This window comes from Lolium perenne, chromosome 1 (genome assembly GCF_019359855.2).
Source record: "Lolium perenne isolate Kyuss_39 chromosome 1, Kyuss_2.0, whole genome shotgun sequence".
In the NCBI taxonomy this organism is placed as follows: Eukaryota; Viridiplantae; Streptophyta; class Magnoliopsida; order Poales; family Poaceae; genus Lolium; species Lolium perenne.
The window spans coordinates 71,702,645-71,721,433 of NC_067244.2; positions in this window are offsets into that span (position 1 = coordinate 71,702,645).

The window sequence follows — 18,789 nt, forward strand, 5'->3', positions numbered from 1 at the left end:
TAACAACTGAGTTGTCAATTCAGCTGCACCTGGAAAAGCACTAGTAACAGGGGTGATGTGAAAGCAGCAGTAATATGAGAGCAATAGTAACAGTAACACAGCAGCAGTAGGAGTAACACAGGAGCAATGGCACCAGAAAATAGTTGATACTACTTCCAATGACATATAGAACGAGTATATGATGATGAGAGATGGACCGGGGTTCCCAGCTATCTTCACTAGTGGTAACTCTCCAATAACAAGTGACAAGTGTTGGGTGAACAAATTACAGTTGGGCAATTCATAGGATTGAAATAGCATTAAGATAGAACATCAAGATTATTAATTATGTAGGCATGTTTTCCATATATAGTCATACGTGCTCGCAATGAGAAACTTGTACAACATCTTTTGTCCTACCAGCCGGTGGCAGCCGGGCCTCAAGGGAATCTACTGGCTATTAAGGTACTCCTTTTAATAGAGCACCGGAGCAAAGCATTAACACTTGGTGAAAACATGTGATCCTCATACCTACGCCTTCCCCTCCAGTTGTCCCAATTTCTGTCACTTTGGGGCCTTTGGTTCCGGACATAGACATGTGCATACAACTTGTAGATACAATCTAAGCAATAAGTATAGAGCTTAAATATAAGATCATGCCACTCGGGCTCTAGTGACAAGCATTAAGCATAACAAGATTGCAGCAACAATAACTTCACAAACTTTATAGATAGACTAATCATAATGTATCATCCATCGGATCCCAACAAACACAACACCGATTACATCAGATGGATCTCAATCATGTAAGGCATCTCATGAGATCATTGTATTGAAGTACATGGGAGAGAGAGTACCAACTAGCTACAGCTAGAACCCGTAGTCCATGGGGGAACTACTCACGGAGCATGATGGAAGCGGTGGCGTCGATGGAGATGGCTTTCGGGGGCACTTCCCCATCCCGGCAGGGTGCCAGAACAGAGACTTCTGTCCCCCGAATTGGAGTTTCGCGATGGCGGCGGCGCCCCTGGAGTCTTTCTGGAGTTTCGTCAATTGGTGTCGCGTTTTTAGGTCGAAAGGGCTTATATAGGCGAAGAGGCAGCGCAGGAGGGCGCCTGGGGCCTCCTCCCCATAGGCCGGCGCGACCAGGGTGGAGCCCGCGCGGCCCTGGCGTGTGGTGGCCCCCTGGCCCGCCTCCGACTCTCCTTCGGTGTTCTGGGGTCTTCCGGGAAAAATAAGATACTGGGTCTTTGTTTCGTCGAATTCCGAGAATATTGCCCGAACAGCCTTTCTGGAACCAAAAACACCAGAAAACAGGAACTGGCACTTCGGCATCTTGTTAATAGGTTAGTTCCAGAAAATGCATAAAAACATTATAAAGTGCGAGCAAAACATGTAGGTATTGTCATAAAACAAGCATGGAATATCAGAAATTATAGATACGTTGGAGACGTATCAGTGATCTCTTCGTGGAAGATTGTGAAGGGGCCCGGGCTTCTCCTTCGTGGAGCTTGTGAAGTGGTTGTGGAGCTTGCCATCTCCGGAGTGGAGGAAAATCTAACCATAAGGAAAGGGCCATTATCCTTCGTGGGTGTGGCTCGGAGAATAGGGTGAGCCTTCGTGGCGTGGGGAATCCTTCGTGGGACCTCCACTCCTCCAAACATGACGTACCTTCTTGCAAAGGAAGGGAATACGGGAATACATCCTTGTCTCCGCGTGCCTCGGTTATTTCTATACCCGAGCCCTCTTTCCTTGTGATAGCCATCGTGCTTGAAGTACATATATCTTGCTATCACTTGTGCTACATATATCTTGTGCCTATCTTGCTTAGCTCTAGTTGCTATTGTTACACTTAGTTGAGCTTAGCATATTTAGGGTTTGTGCTTGTAAACTAAACGATAGTTTAATTCCGCATTCTTACAAGACAAATCCGCAAGAGTTTTTAATTGCCTATTCACCCCCCTCTAGGCGACATCTTGATCTTTCAATAATAGTATACACTTTTCGGAAGACTCGGGGGCTAGTAGAAGTACAATCATCATCAAGGAAAACGATATACTTACAGGTTTTTCGGAAGAAGAAGGAGGAACTGCGGCAGTAGCTGGCGAAGGATTTTCCTTCCCTTTAGGAAGGGAGGATGCTGTCGAAGGTTGTGCAGTCATAGCCGCTGCTCGAGCAGAAGCTTCAGAAGCTGCGGGAGTTGTCCTGCTGTGGCTTGCCTTTGCCTTCTTCGAAGGAGGTTCTATAAAGCCTTCATCGCTGAAGAAACTTACAATTCAAGCAGGCCGTCCTCATCTGCGAAGCCGCCAGAGGATCTCTTTGGCGGTTGAGCGGTGGCCTTCTCCGAAGCTGCATCAACAAAGGAAGCATGATCAACATCATTGTCATGATTCGACTCCGCTGTATTGCTTAATTCGTCAGCAAAGGATCTATGATCTGTAGTAAGAGCTTAAGGATTGGCTGGATCATTGTCTTCATCTTCAAACATTTCATCTACTCCAGCACAGGATTCTGAAGGGGCAGTAGAGTCACGCTCTTCAAGGTTGCCATCCGATACATTCGGGAAATATTCAGCAGTTAATAGGACCTGACAGTTTGAGTGAAGGTTAAACAAAAGAAGGACATATATCAGATGCAAATAATATTACAAACAAGAGAAGGAATTTACCTTATTTGGTTGATGATCAGAATCGAAAGGATCTTGAAGAGCAATAAGTGGAATTGAGTCTTCTTAGCTAAAATGAGTCAAACGCCTGACTTCATCCTGTAGTTCCTTTTTAGAAAACTTTGAAACATTGACTCTAGTTTCGTCCATAGGACCCGAATATAACCACATCGGGTGAGCTCTGGACATAACTGGTTGGATACGGCATTTCAGGAAACTGCCACTATTTTAGTACCCATCATAGTTTGGTCGTCAGACTCTTTGATCCGAAGAATTCTATCAAACAATCTATCGACTACAGGCTTTTCTTCGGGTGTCAATATGTTCTTCCAAGATTTCTTCGGCATAGCTTCAGGAACATCAACAAACTTTGGTAGGCGCATTTTAGCTGCCGACGAGTCTTTGAGATAGAACCACTTCAGCCTCCATCCTTGAAATGATTCTCTCATTGGGAAATTAAAGTAATTCGCCTCCTTGCAAACAACGAATCCAACTCCACCAGTAACAAAGGAACCGCTGCTACTGTTGTAGTGCTTGACAAAGAAGATCTTTTTCTGCAAACCCCAGTGAGGTTCGATGCCCAGAAAAGCCTCACAGAGGGTGATAAAAATAGCAAGATGCAAGATGGAATTGGGAGTCAATTCCCATAATTGGATCTAGTACACGTGAAGAAGACACCAGAGAAACTCGTGAGCGGGCAGAGATAAACCGCGGTACAAGAACGACATGAACATCACAGTAAAACCGGCAGGAGGATTGGGGCGCGAGGCCGAACCTGGAATAATGACGTTCCCCCCGTCAGCAGAGATTAAACCAAGGCTATGAGCTTTCTTCTCGTCGCGCTTGGTCGTCGTTGAGGCATGCCAGTCGCCGGGTGCAGGCGCCGCAGTAGAAACTTCTAGCGCAGGCGCCGCGGCGGAAATTTCCGATGTGTCCCTCTCTGGCGCACTAGATGTAACCTTGGCGGTGGCGCCGCTAGATGTGGCACCGGCGGCAACAAAGGTGTTCTTCTTCTTCACCATCTCCAGGAGCGTTTAGGAGGCGAAAGAAGATTGAAGAGTGGCGGCGGCACAGTAACTATGAGGAAGAAGAACGAAGGAAGAAGAAAGGTTGTGAAGGGAAGGAACGAAGGGAGTAAATCTCTTCGTTTTCCTTTATGAAAGAGAAGTTACCAAGAGAGATCTGTGATTAGGTCACCACATGTCGTTGCATCCATCATAACAAAGGACATTTTTCTCCACCACGTGCGGAAATCGAGGAGGTGCCTCGGTTAATGCACAAGGACAAGTCATTTCCTAACTGACCGCGCAGAAGTAGGGTGGTCCCATCAGGTCACGTCCTATCAATCAAACCGCCGTAGTGACCACGTCATTTATGATATCATCAAAAGTATCAGCTCCTCATGAAGCATCCGAAGAAGTTTATACCATTCGAGTAGTACGACTTGAGTCTACACACGGTTGCAAGCATCCGTGCCTAAACTCGGGGGCTAGTCCCATCGGGAGCGCTGGACGCGCACCCGGTAAAAATTATGGACTCGAAGGATTCAGAAGACCCAGAATCATGCCCGGGGACTTGATTCTGAAGTAGAGTAACATTGTTTTGCCATTGGCAGTTAACCAGTATCGATTCATCGAGTGAAGCTGGGCGTGTTACTGAAATCCCTTACGTATCATCAGTTGACATGACTTTATCTGGAGTTACTGAAGACCTAATATACAAAAGATCGGATGATTTCCATAGCTTGCAAAAACATATCGGCAACTGAAAATAGTCGAGTGGTACAACTTGAGTCTACACACGGTTGCAAGCATCCGTGCCTAGACTCGGGGGCTACTCCCATCGAGAGCGTTGGACGCGCACCCGAGGTCTTCCGAAGACTATGGACGTTCGACAGAAGACAACTTTAGTCTGTGCCCGAAGCTTTACTTCGGCCAGTCACTCGAGGGCTACTGATGTGGGCATTACCCTTCGGGTAACCCATATTATGTTACCTCTTGCGGCCCAACCAGGGGCCCATGAGGATCATCCAGCGACCAAGGTGGGCCGCAACGTCGGTTCCGAAGAAAGGTACTTGATGACAAGGCAAGAAGATGAAGAACAAGGAAAGTCTAGACGTAGGACTCTTTGTAACCTAGTCGAACCCGGACACAACTCTCGAGACTTGGCTCACAATATAAGGGCCAAGAGAGGGTCTGCCGAGAGATACAATCAACATTGCCAGAATCACCGCAAGTCTAGAGCTAGGTCATAAGTAATCTTAGCCTCTCAACGAGATCTTAGTCTTAGCCTTCGGCTACCCCATTGTAACCCGATAATTTCGATAATCAAGATCAGACAAGCATGAAGTAAGGGTTTTACCTCATCGAGGGCCCCAAACCTGGGTAAATCTCTCTCCCCGTTTGTTTAGTATCCGATGTCTCGTGTCAGCCTGCAGGATTCCGTCAACTCTAAGCTCCAAAAGGTGGGCATTGCCGAGGAGTCACCACTTCTTCCTAAGTGAGAGACAACAATCCAATGCATCTCCATTGTACCTAACACATAGGTAAGTACAATATGGTCCCCAAACTAATTGGATCTGAAGTAGTTAGACACATTACAACATATAGGACAAACTCCACAAAAGTATGTGCATATAGATATGAAATTGAATTTCGTGCACATGTTAGCCAAATTAGGATTTGATGGAGTTTACCCTATATATCTGATCAAAGAAAGTAACACATGCCATAGGATATATAAATATTAAATATGCATGCACAATACTTTCAAGGATCAAAGGAAGATACAATTTGGACAAAACACCAATGAAATCAAGAAACAATTGTTGTACAAATTATAGCAAAGAATCAAATTAACACAAGATTGACTCCAAAAACTTATCTCATTATAAGAAGCTAATTAAACTAAAAAACAAAGGAATGAGATAACCAACTCCCAAGAGGGCAAGGTTCCAAAAAATAAACCAAACCCTCAACACTTTTTGTGATGGCACTAAGTACAAAAAAGAAAAGGTTTGTCTCCCAAAACCAAATTCCTGATAATGATCAAGAGATGTTAAGCATTCTAACAAATATAGTAGAGATCTCCCAAGATTAGTGTATTATCTAGGATTTTGCATATGAATACAAAATGCACAAAACTAGGATCATCACGCTACCTATAGCTAATAGAAATGCTAAGAATGTTCAAATAGACAAATTAGATCCATAAGATGTAAGGAAGACACATGGGAGTCAAAACACAAAAAATTCATGGAAATAAATAAGGAAATTAAACACAAGAGTCAATGTAAATATGATAAAAAAATGTCCAGCTAGGGACTAATTTTCTTAGGCAAACCAACGAGAGGGAATTTGGTGTCGACGTGGCTGCGCGTTGTCCACGCGAGACCGACAAGTCTGTCGGTGGGAGGGAACAGGGAAAAGCCACTTTTCGGTTTTGCGCACGCCGATCATGTCCTATCACTTTCAGCCTAATCGACAAGGTCCAGTCAGTTTTTCCAGGAACGAGGCCATATGTTTGAAAATATTAAAAATCATGTATTCTTTCTGGAATTAAATAAAAAAGATTAAAAAATAGAGGATTCACATGGTGAGCTCGAATCAGCCATGGCGGTGCACCCATGGTCGTTGGCAAAGGTCAATTTTTTGGAGATTATTGTCGATGTTCCATACGGTGTTGCGATTTGCTACAAGGTCGTCTATTTGTTGTTGTTGTTGTTGTTGTTAACATTTTTGGTGCATTCAATGGTGGTTTGTTGTATATAATGTTGATTTTTGCTGCATTGATGTGTCGAAAATGTTACATCATCTTGGTTACACGTCGCACTTTTTTACACATTTATAGGAAAATATTGCAAAACAATATCGTATTTTTGAAAATACTAAATAAATATAAAAAAGTATTACATTCAGAATTTTTTGCGGCAATGATCGGGGATCACCCATGCATGGGGAGTCAAACCGGCCGATTCCTAGGCTTGTCTATCCCACTATATTTGTCCTAAAAATAATTATGCGTGCTACTATCTCTACTATATTAAATGGCTAGAGGTGGTGGGATGGTTGGTACGTCAAAATTCTCCCCCGCCGCACAGAAAAACTATCGACGGAAAAACCCGCCGCTCCAATGTATCACTTGTATGCTGACAAACCGAACAAAACCGGTAGACTGAAAGTCTGAAACCAACCCGTGTCAGCCCCCACTCCTCACGCAGCAAAGGAAAAGAGCGCTCAAGGAAAACTACCCAACGCTCAAAGGAAAACTACCCCAACCCTATCGATTGATTCTTTGCTGACCGTCGCCGTTGATGTGCCGCCCGGCTTCCGTCGCTCGCCATGCTGCCTCCGGAGTCACGCGCGCCACGCTGCTGATGCCTTCTTCCCCGTTTCCCCTTGTTTCAAGGCCCATCTCCTGCTGGAATTTTGGGCATTCCTTTGGCCATGATCCATTATTAAATTCTGAAACTCACATGGTCCATTCCAAAAATCAGTGGCAGCACTAGTGGGGGCTGAAGTTTAGTCCCACATTGCTAGTTGGAAGAGAGTTGGAGTGGTATATAAGGTGGGATGTTCTAGTCCTAGTAAGTGAGTGAGAAGAGAAAGAGCCCTCGCGCACTCCTCCTCCTCCGCCTCCCGCCTAGCCACGCCTCGCCACGACGCGCCGCGGGTTGCGGGAATTTCGCCGAGCCGAGCTTATCTTTTTGCTGTTTGGGAAATAAATTGTGTAATCAATTTTGAGTCATTAACGGACGCGTTACTCAGCCGTTTTGCCTTCCGGTTTTTCTGGATCGTGGCTGTGCCGACTCGGACGTGGGTTGCGCCCCACGACCTTCCCGAACTGCACTACATAAGACCCGTCGCAACCCTAGCCGCCATTACGAGACGCATACATGACTACCTGTTTCCAGTTCATTGTGCCGCCGCCTTCGTCTTCCTCATCCAGTCCGTCGGCGTGCACCAACTGCCGGGACAGTAGGCCTCCGGAACCCTGCCTCTCGTGAACCTTTACGGGTGAGGGACAATCAGGTTTTTGGGGAGCGCTCCGGTGTGACTACTGGCATCACGACGTCGTCATCGGACGACGAGTGCCTCCACACCGACAACTTCTTCCCGAACCTCAGCGACTTCTTCGGAAACCTCAACATGGGCGACAACGACGCTGCTGCGAAGTATGTGATCTTGTCGTCTCTCTTTCAGTTTGTGTTAGAGTTTCTTCTTCTAGTTTCTGTGGTAGATGCGATCGGTTTGTTTTATTTAGATGTGATCTGTTCATCTACCTTACTAGTCTGCACGATTAGTTTATCTGTTATTTTCATAGTCATGATTTATCAATTACTTGTACGGATTATTTCATACTAGCCATCGACCCGTGGCGCTGCACGGGCTAGAAATTTCTCTACAAATCCAAGATAGCACCATAGAGCCCACAATTTTAATTATTTGAGTTATACTTGTTGACTCTTCATATTCTGAAATGTTTTTATAAAATTGTAAGATAAAATATTATTAAAAAGATAAAATTTTCCAGATGAAAATATTAAATTTGTGAGTCTTCATATCTTTATAATTTTAATTGTACGTGGCAAGTCTCCATATTCCAATATAAATACAAATTACAATTCAGATGATGTCCTCTAGATGAAATTTAATAGTTTGTGAATACACACAGTTGAATCGCCTCTATTGAACAAAATTTTCATATTTAGTCTATTGAATAGCATAGTGACTTTAACTCGACATCACAAAAGGCCATAAAATAAAGACATGCGTCGATAATGTATGAAGTCTCCTACCGTCTTTCTTTGGTTCCAAGGCCATCCATACCCTTTCCTAGTTATAAAGATCTCTTATTTACTTGTCTGGAAGAGGACCGCATACTATGAGGAAGTCCAGGCAACACAAAGACAGTATAGAGCGTATATCTGCCAGTTTCATGGTTACAAAGAGGGTGTATCATCTGAAAATAGTGAAAATTACACATCTTTTTGTGCCAAAATAGTAAAAGGTACACATTTTTCTTGTATATGTATGCATTATAAATGCATAGTACAGGAAGAGGGAGTGAATAAAAATACCAATGTTTGGTTTTCAGCTGTACCTTTTATGCATTTCATAGTTTCTGTTGTTAGAGAACCACAGCACATAATTTGAACCAAGACTTTGATATGTTAACCTTTTACCCTTATTCCCCAGTAGAGATCACAACAAAGATCTCAACCGTACAACAGAACTGTAATAAGAATCAATCAAGATCACAACCATTATGTCCTGGATTTACGAAAAAAAATCTTTGATCAGGACATGATTCGAGGAGGTTCACATATGTACGTTGGCATGCAAGTGCATTTAAAGGATTTGCAAAATCTGAAGAAGAGGACATGGCCATGCAAGCTGAAGATATAGCTTGTTAAGTTTAAATTACAGAAAGAGCAGTACACCGCAATATACCTTTTTTTTTGAAATTTGGCCGATGGTTTTGCTTTGCTGCTCGGCACCCATCTATCAATGCACCTTGCGTTTGCATGATCATCCAACTCCTGCTAAAAAATGACTATACAGAAGTAGGAACAGCAACAGATAAATAAATACTTCACCATAGTTCTTCATATTGACTGTTAATCACGGAAATCTAAGTAAATCTAGTAGTATGTAGGCACATAGCATGATAACAACATATACAACGATACCGTGGATGCCAAATAATTAATTTGACATACATCTGAACTATAATTAATTCGTGAAATACCTGAACTGCAATATCCAACAATGATTCATCAAACTGGGAAGTATTGCCAAGCATCGCTTCTTCTTGGAGCTTCAAGGTACATGACCTTAGTCCGAAGCAAGCTATGCAGGCATAAATGGCCAACGACCTCACTTGTTGATTTTTGACGCAATTTGATGTGCAAACATGACAGCAGACATGGCTTTGGTCGGGATGAGACCGAGGAGAGGCTTGCCACCGGACACAACTAATTCGCTGAGCGTTGTCACGATTAGAACCTGCAAGCAATGGACTTGGCTGAGCCTAGCTAACATCCAGAAGGCAAAGGACACAGTGAATATCCGTGCACCTTTTTATTGTTTAGTAGCAGTACACGGCGAATATTTGTCGACGATGGAGAAGGTCTCCAGTTATCTAAATTTGACAGCTCGTAGCTTTAGCATGCCCGTTCCGATCCACAGTCACAGCGCCGCATCTTCATATTCTTTGGCATGATTGTTCTTCTCCAAACTTCTGTTGGTACACCTCCTTTCCATCCCTCAGCCAATCAGCCATACTCAATTGCAAGACCAAAAAGATTAGGAGATCCAAAGATTGCAGAAGGAAAATTAGATGAACCGGACAGCTCGCAGCTGCCGTGCGCCGCCATACCTTCAGATTCTCCGGCTCGGCTGTTTTTCTCCGAATTTCTATTGATACACCTCCTCTACGCCCCTCAGCCGTACCAAATTGCAAAACCTAGAATATAAGGAGATCAAAGATTGGATAAGAAAATCGGGACTGACCGTGATATGATATTTATTTGAAGAAAAAAACAGGCTAGAGATGGGACTATAGAGCGTCCAAACAGGAAAATAAGAAGTACCTCAGCAAGTCGTATATATGTTGGACTCTCAAAGTTTTTTTTTCTTTTACTCCTTGCAAATTAAAAGTACATGACACAAACTGTCTAGCCTCGTGCTAACTATACATTGGATTTCTCACGACCCGTGACACGCTATAAACAACATAAAAATAAACCTAGCGTGTCAACCTGACCTTTTACGTTACATTATAAATCATGCACTCTCGACTAATCCTAGCCATAAATTTTAGATCTAATAGTCTTAATTATTCTAATGATGTGGATTAACGTGGTGGCTCTTATGGTCCCTCCAATTAGTAAATATAGGACATTTGCCCGTGCTTCGCTACGGGTAATTTTTTTTGTATGTCATGAAAAGATTCATGTGCCGAAGTCAATTGTCGGGTTGATTTTTTGCGCCATGACACGCGAGACAACAGTTTTTAAGATTTTTTAACTATTTACATAAAAGACTTCAAATTATATTCATTTATCATTGCTCATGGATTCATTAATTTTCAAATATGTTTATAATCTATTGAGAATTTCACTATTAAAAGCTAGATTTATCTTGATGGAAAGAATATACATAATTGCTCAAGACAAACCAATTCATCTTTGTCCACCTCTCCTGTGGATGGCTATGTTGTGTAGCCATCTTGTTGATATGGGTTTCCACTTCCTGCTCCAAAAACTCCATCAACGATCCATGGCTCGTCGCCATTCCACACATCTTCTACACTTGGTTGGTATAAGTTCCATGGATGACCTTATGCGGGGCGATGTCGCAGAGACCATGACTGGTGTTTTTTTAGTGTAACGACACATATAATTGTTCCAAATCTAATGGAGCATTCATACAAAGTCATAATATTTCAGGTCCTTTTTTCCTCGAAAAAATAAATAGTTGTCCATATATTTTCTTGTTTTTGAGAACTTTGTATGTAATCACTCGCATAGTGATGTGGATGCGGGAACCCGATGACAAGACCACAGATCCCCTCCCCTGCCTCTCTTTCGATCGGCGTATCAGGGAGCGATGTACGAGGCAGGTCAAGCTTGGCGGCGGTAGTAGCCGACATCTGGGGCGGCAAGGGGAGGTGCTGGATGACCCCCTGCTTTGGGGATTTTCTCCGACGCCCCCCGACCTTATCCCCCTTGTTCCGGCCTCGTCCACCAATCACACGCGCCCGCCGCCGCTATCTACTCCTCCAACCTCCGCCGTCCATCAAAGTCCCAGGCCCGCTGAGCTCCATTCGTCTTTCATTCACCGATTTGGAAAGAAGCTCTCTTCTCCGGCGGCCTCACTGCCCAGCCTGTATATCCCATATTCATCCATACATGGACCAACTCGTGTCATACCTTGCTCAGGTCGGCTTTGGCAGTTAATTAGTGAACCTGCTTGTTAATTTGGACACCTTGCTGCTAATCCAGCCAATTGACGGGGTATATGAATCGGTAATTGTTCTTATAAGAAACCGAGGTGGGACTAATTTTGACCGACGTTACCTGTCCAGTTTGATTCCTCACAATCGCAATTTATTTTTTCGTTTGTTTGATGGGGAGCAGGCCCAACAGAGCAGTTGGCCCAGTACGGTGACGGACAAGGGAACACCCAACGAGCGAAGAAGGGATTTTTTCCACGTACAACCGAAACGGTACGCAGGGTGGTATCTGTGCGTATTATGTATTTTTGTGGGAGGGCAAAACAGTCTAAAAAAAAGCGTTGACGAAACTTTTTGGCAGAAACCTTAGCTCCTTTATTATTAGGTATAGAATAGGAATTGTGCCCGTGCGTTGCAACGGGAGAGAAAAAATTAAACTTTCTCAGTTTCACATTTTCTTTTTTTGCTGCTTCTTCCATTAGAGCATGAGTCGATAGAGTGCAAGAAAACGACAAATTTGACTCTCTGTACATCAGTATGAAGCACTCTCTCTAAGAAGATGTCTTTTCTAATTGCAGTGACATTTTAATGGACTCTCTAATTATCACTCTCCAAATTTCACCTCTGGGTATTCTCTTTATTGATTTCTTTTAACTACCAAAACTATACAACAAAACTATCCACATACAAAATTCATCCAAAAGATTAAATTCACATTTTTAAAGTAATTTTGAATATACATTAGTTTGAAGTGCAGTTTTCTATGGAACCTAATCCTGCCATGTAAACAATTTCCGTATCAAAACTCTCTTCATCTCTTTTGTTGGCACAAAGGAGACTAATATATATAAGAACTATATACTTTTATGTGAGGTTGTATCTTCGTTAAAGATGCTGATGGGACCAAAGTTCTTGCATCACTGGTGGGCTAGTGTGACGAGACAATGTATTGCATAATTGCACTGTTAAGTGATGAAACATACTTTTTTTGTGTGAAAACAGTACAATCTAAGACGCTCACACATACGCGCACACACTCACACCCTACACCTATGAACACCTTCGAGAGACTGCGTCGAAGATCTAATCCGGTGGGTCTTGAGATTGGCGAAGTCACGACATGCGCCTCGCTGTCGACGGGAACATCGTCTCCCACTAAAGAATATTCCGCTTTTATAAGATGCCAAAGTGTCAAATCCAGGATTTAAACTCTGATGAGGGGGGGGGGGGGGGGGGGTGTCACTATCCTCCTAACCATCCAACCCATTTGGTTCTCATGATGAAACATACCTGATGGGCGAGCGTCGATACCTATAAGCCAACTTATTGCACTGACTTGCTAATACGTTTGCCGATTTCTTTTGCCAATGCAACTTTACGGAACTCCAAAATACTGTGTTTTTGCGCTAAGCAGAATTATGACTCCTATTTGGTTTCGTAACAAACTTGTGCACTTTTCAGCTTCCCCTACCTATATACCCTGCAGTCTGACTGTATTTTTCACCGCTTGAGGAGGGCGATGCAGGCGACGGATCAAAGCCACTTCGGAGGTGATCAGGTAAGTTTAAACAGGATCGATCGCCCAACCATTTTCATCATCGAGCAGTTAGGTAATCTGAAGCTTAGATAATAACGCCTCTGTTTTAAAATACTCCAGCAGCACCAACCTGCCCAAAACAAAATGAGGTTGGCGAGGCTTCTCCAGCAGCACCAGCTGTCCAGCTTTGCTGTATCTCTGAGCTCTGTATGACATCCTTCTCTCTTTGTTTCCTTTGTCCTGCACAAGATTGCTCCATCTCTTTGTGCAAGCTTAACGTCGTTATTCTGAACATTATTATCCTGAGGTGCTCCTGAGGCATGACCACCGTCGGCAACGAGGCTCATGAGACTGCCACAGATCGAGAGCCCCATTGTCAGCCACGCGAATACCATCACACTCGTCCGGCACCACTGGCCAGTGGCCACTCCTGCCCACCCTCTCGCTCGCCCCTCTCGTCAGCGTCAAATATGGTAGTACATCGGCAACGGATGGGCACGCGTGGGCAGAGTCCGCTCGAGTGCGCGCACACGCCGAGATCCTGGACTGCTGCCAGCCAGAGGCCATCCTGGACAGGTCCCGTGGCGCCGCCATCCACCCCCGACGCCGGACGTCATCCTCTTGTCTGAACTTTAGCACCCGTCGCCTGCTTCAATCCCTCCTTGTCCTCGTCTTGGCCATGGCGAGCTGGCGGCGGTGTGGCCTGCCTGACGTCGCCCTCATCTTCTCTGTAGTAGTCGTAGCACTCGTTGCCGCTTGCCATGGCTAACCGCCGGTGGTGTGGCCTCCTCGACAGCCCAACGTCGTCCTCTTGTCTAAACTTGAGCAACCATCGCCGGCTCCAATCCCTCGTCTTGTCAATGGCGAGCCACCGGCGGCGCGGCCTCCTTGAGCCAGATCGACGTCGTACTTTTCCTTCTCCAGTCTCTGGTTCTAGTTTTCGATGCCGCCGACCGTACGATCGATCACAACGTGGCTAGTTATTTCTCGTCTTCGCTGCCACCGGCCGGATGTACGTAGGATCAATCACGGTGTGGTTATTTATACGAGGCCAGTATCAATTGCGTTGGAGATGGACTCTGCGTTGGAGATGGACTCTTCTTTTTGCGTTCGAGATGGATTCTGCTTTCACGTACGTGTGGCCTGAACCTACGATACGATGGTCAATTGAGGGAAGTATGTAGCGTGTACGAGCAAAACTCTACTACAGATCGATTGGGATAGCTCTGCTGGTGCGATGTACAAAGCGTAAAATATGTTGGACGAAAACGTATTTAAACGGACCAAACCAATGGCGAGCCACCGGCGGCGCGGCCTCCTTGAGCCAGATCGACGTCGTACTTTTCCTTCTCCAGTCGTCTCTGGTTCTAGTTTTCGATGCCGCCGACCGTACGATCGATCACAACGTGGCTAGTTATTTCTCGTCTTCGCTGCCACCGGCCGGATGTACGTAGGATCAATCACGGTGTGGTTATTTATACGAGGCCAGTATCAATTGCGTTGGAGATGGACTCTTCTTTTTGCGTTCGAGATGGATTCTGCTTTCACGTACGTGTGGTCTGAACCTACGATACGATGGTCAATTGAGGGAAGTATGTAGCGTGTACGAGCAAAACTCTACTGCAGATCGATTGGGATAGCTCTGCTGGTGCGATGTACAAAGCGTAAAATATGTTGGACGAAAACGTATTTAAACGGACCAAACCAAGGAAACGTTAGCTCCTTTATTATTAGGTATAGATAAGATATAAGATATAAGATATAAGATATAAGATGGATATTTGCTTATATTCCCAACAATCCAAAAACCTGATTATAGGCAAATCAATTCAAACAGTGTTGCTGCCGCTACTCGACCTCCCCTCTTTGATGGTATGCATTACAAGAGGTGGCGCACAAAGGCAGTTCTATGGTTTACAAACCTAAGCTGTTTTAGCGCCACGAATTGGTGGATAGACACCGGAGCCAATACACATGTATGTTCTGATGTCTCTATGTTTTCTTCTTATCAGGTCGCAAGGACTTCCTGCGTGCTGATGGGAAACAGATCACGCGCTTATGTTCGTGGTGTTGGTATGGTGGATCTGAAGTTTACTTCGGGGAAGACCATCCAACTGAAGAATGTGCAGCACGTTCCTTCCATTAATAAGAATCTCGTTAGCGGATCGCTTTTATGTCGAGATGGTTTTAAGTTGGTTTTTGAGTCCAATAAAGTTGTAATTTCCAAGTGTTGACAATTTGTTGGAAAGGATTATGTGTGCGGAGGCTTGTTCCACTTATCTTTGTCAGACTTATGTACTCAAATTATTAATCATGTTTGCAATGATAGTGAGTCCGATATTTGGCATTCACGACTTTGTCATATTAATTTTAGGTGCATGACGCGGCTAGCGAATATGAATATAATTCCGAAATTTGCTATTGTCAAGAAATCCAAGTGCCAAGTATGTGTGCAATCTAAGCAACCACGTAAGTCTCATAAGACTGCGGAGGCAAGAGAATTGGCACCGCTGGAGCTTATACATTCAGATCTTTGTGAAATGAATGGTGAATTGACAAAAGGAGGGAAAAGATACTTCATGACTTTAATTGATGACTCTACTCGATATTGTTATGTGTACCTCCTGAAATCTAAAGATGAAGCTCTTAATCACTTCAAAATCTTTAAAGCTGAAGCAGAAAAGCAACTTGATCGAAAGATCAAGCGGCTAAGGTCTGATCGTGGTGGAGAGTATTTCTCCACCGAGTTTGATTCTTTTTGTGCGGAACATGGTATTATCCATGAGAGGATGCCTCCCTACTCACCTCAGTCAAATGGAGTGGCCGAAAGAAAGAACCGTACTCTAACTGATTTGGTTAACGCCATGTTAGATACATCGGGTCTATCCAAGGCATGGTGGGGGGAGGCGATATTGACTGTATGTCATGTCCTAAACCGTGTACCCACAAAGAACAAAACCATTACCCCTTTTGAGGAATGGGAAAATAAAAGGTTGAAACTCTCTTTGTAGGATAACGTTGCATAGAAAACAAAAAATTTCCTACCGCGAACACGCAATCCAAGCCAAGATGCAATCTAGAAGATTTTAGCAACGAGGGGATTATCGAGTCTCACCCTTGAAGAGATTCCAAAGCCTACAAGATGAGGCTCTTGTTGCTGCGGTAGACGTTCACTTGCCGCTTGCAAAAGCGCGTAGAAGATCTTGATCACGGCGCCACAAACGGGCAGCACCTCCGTACTCGGTCACACGTTCGGTTGTTGATGAAGACGACGTCCACCTCCCCGTTCCAGCGGGCAGCGGAAGTAGTAGCTCATCTTGAATCCGACAGCACGACAGCGTGGTGTCGGTGGTGGTGGAGAAATCCGGCGGAGCTTCGCTAAGCGTGCGGGAAGTGGAGGAGCGGGGCGGCTAGGGTTTGGGGAGAGGGGGGCGCCGGCCACTAAGGGGTGCGGCCACCTTGGTGGTTCTTGGGGTGGCCGGCCCCCTCCCCTTGTCCCTCATTATATAGGTGGAAGCCCCAAGTGTTGGACTACAAGTCTCCGAATAAGACCCGAACCCAAAACCTTCCATGTAATAGGGAAACCTACCCAAGGTGGGAATCCCACTTGAGGGCTCGTTTGGCTGTTGGGACCGAAATTCCCCGGGAAAATATTCCCGGCCGGGAATAGACTGAAACAGGAGCAAAACTCCGGGATTCTATTCCCGACCTCCGGACTAGGGGAAAAATATCCCCGGGAAAAGGCCGGGAACCCGCCGGGATTGGACTAACCAAACGAGCCCTGAGGTGGGATTCCCCCCTTCCATGTGGGGGGTTGGCCGGCCCCCATAGGGGGAGTCCACTTGGGACTCCCCCCCTATAGGCTTGGCCGGCCATGGAGGTGGACTCCCTTTGGGACTCCGCCTTCCATAGTGGTTTCTTCCGGACTTTTCTGAAACCTTCTAGAACCTTCCATAGAACCTTCCGGATCATTTTAAATCTCATAAAATGACTTCCTATATATGAATCTTATTCTCCGGACCATTCCGGAACTCCTCGTGATGTCCGGGATCTCATCCAGGACTCCGAACAAATATTCGAACTCCATTCCATATTCAAGTTCTACCATTTCAACATCCAACTTTAAGTGTCACTAGTAGGAAAAGCCTCATCAGTGGCGCACCAAAAATGGATTCTATGGCGCATGGGAGGTGCGCCACAGAAACGTCGCCACAAAAATAAGCTTTCTGTGGCGCACCAGCCCATGCGCCACAGAGTTAACGTATCTGTGGCACACGTGCTCTTAGGTGCGCCACAGAAAAGCGTGCGCCACAGAATTGGTTTGCAGTGCGCCACAGAATTTGCTTGTATTATACACGATTTTGTTCTGCCTCCTGTACACATGCAGTTTATAGACAGCAATATACAGATATATAGGTTATATACAGCAACATTCAGATATAATATAAATATCATGTACATTGCACAGATATAACATAGACATCATCATCACATTACTTAGATCCCGATCGAGATACATATATAGTGGCAAGTGTCAAATGTTTTGCATACAACTCTTAATTCATACAAAATTCATAATTTCGAGATACAAAGTAGTCTTCATCCTACAAAGTAGTCTTCATCCGGTTCCTCCTTTGCTCCCTCATCTCTACCCACCAGGCTCGCTTGCATCGGGGTCCTTCATCCAGTTCCTACTATGATGAAAATGGAAGAAAGTAAGACCAACAAGTCCGATGCACAAGAGAAATGGAATAAATGCCTCATACATTGTTGGTCAACACAAATATTAACATTCAGGGACGGTGTAAGTGAGACCAGTCCGATGCACAAGAGATTGATATTTGTGCTATCTTACCAGGCTCACTTACGCCGCTCCCGAGTGTACGGTGACCAAACATTTTAATCATCGGCATTTTGAAAATCTCAAAGCAAATGGAATGACAAAATGGAATAAGTGCCTCATACATTGTTGGTCAACACAAATATTAACATTCAGGGATGGCGTAAGTGAGACCAAGTCTGATGCACAAGAGATTGATATTTGTGCTATCTTACCAGGCTCACTTACGCCACCCCCAAGTGTACGGTGACCAAACATTTTAATCATTGGCATTTTGAAAATCTCAAAGCAAATGGAATGACAAAATGGAATAAGTGCCTCATACATTGTTGGTCAACACAAATATTAACATTCAGGGATGGTGTAAGCGAGGCCAGGTAGGATGCACAAGAGATTGATATTTGTGCTATCTTACCAGGCTCACTTACGCCACCCCCGAGTGTACGGTGACCAAACATTTTAATCATCGGCATTTTGAAAATCTCAAAGCAAATGGAATGACAAAATAGAATAAGTGCCTCATACATTGTTGGTCAACACAAATACTATGGTCAGAAACCATAGTTGCAGTATACACCGCCGTATACTTTGCAGAAGGGCCCCCTTTCCCCGGTCGGCGTTCCGTCAACGGGTGCTTGACGACACAACAACGCCGATCTGCATCTCCGGCGCAGAACCACGCCAGTCCCTCGCTGTCCAGTGAACGAGTCCTTGATGCAAAGACCGTGCCGGCCTGCCCAGCATTATGCCGGGCCGTGTTGCCGCGCTTCAAGCCGTGTGTTCCGCGCCTGATCGTTCGCCTTCTTGCCC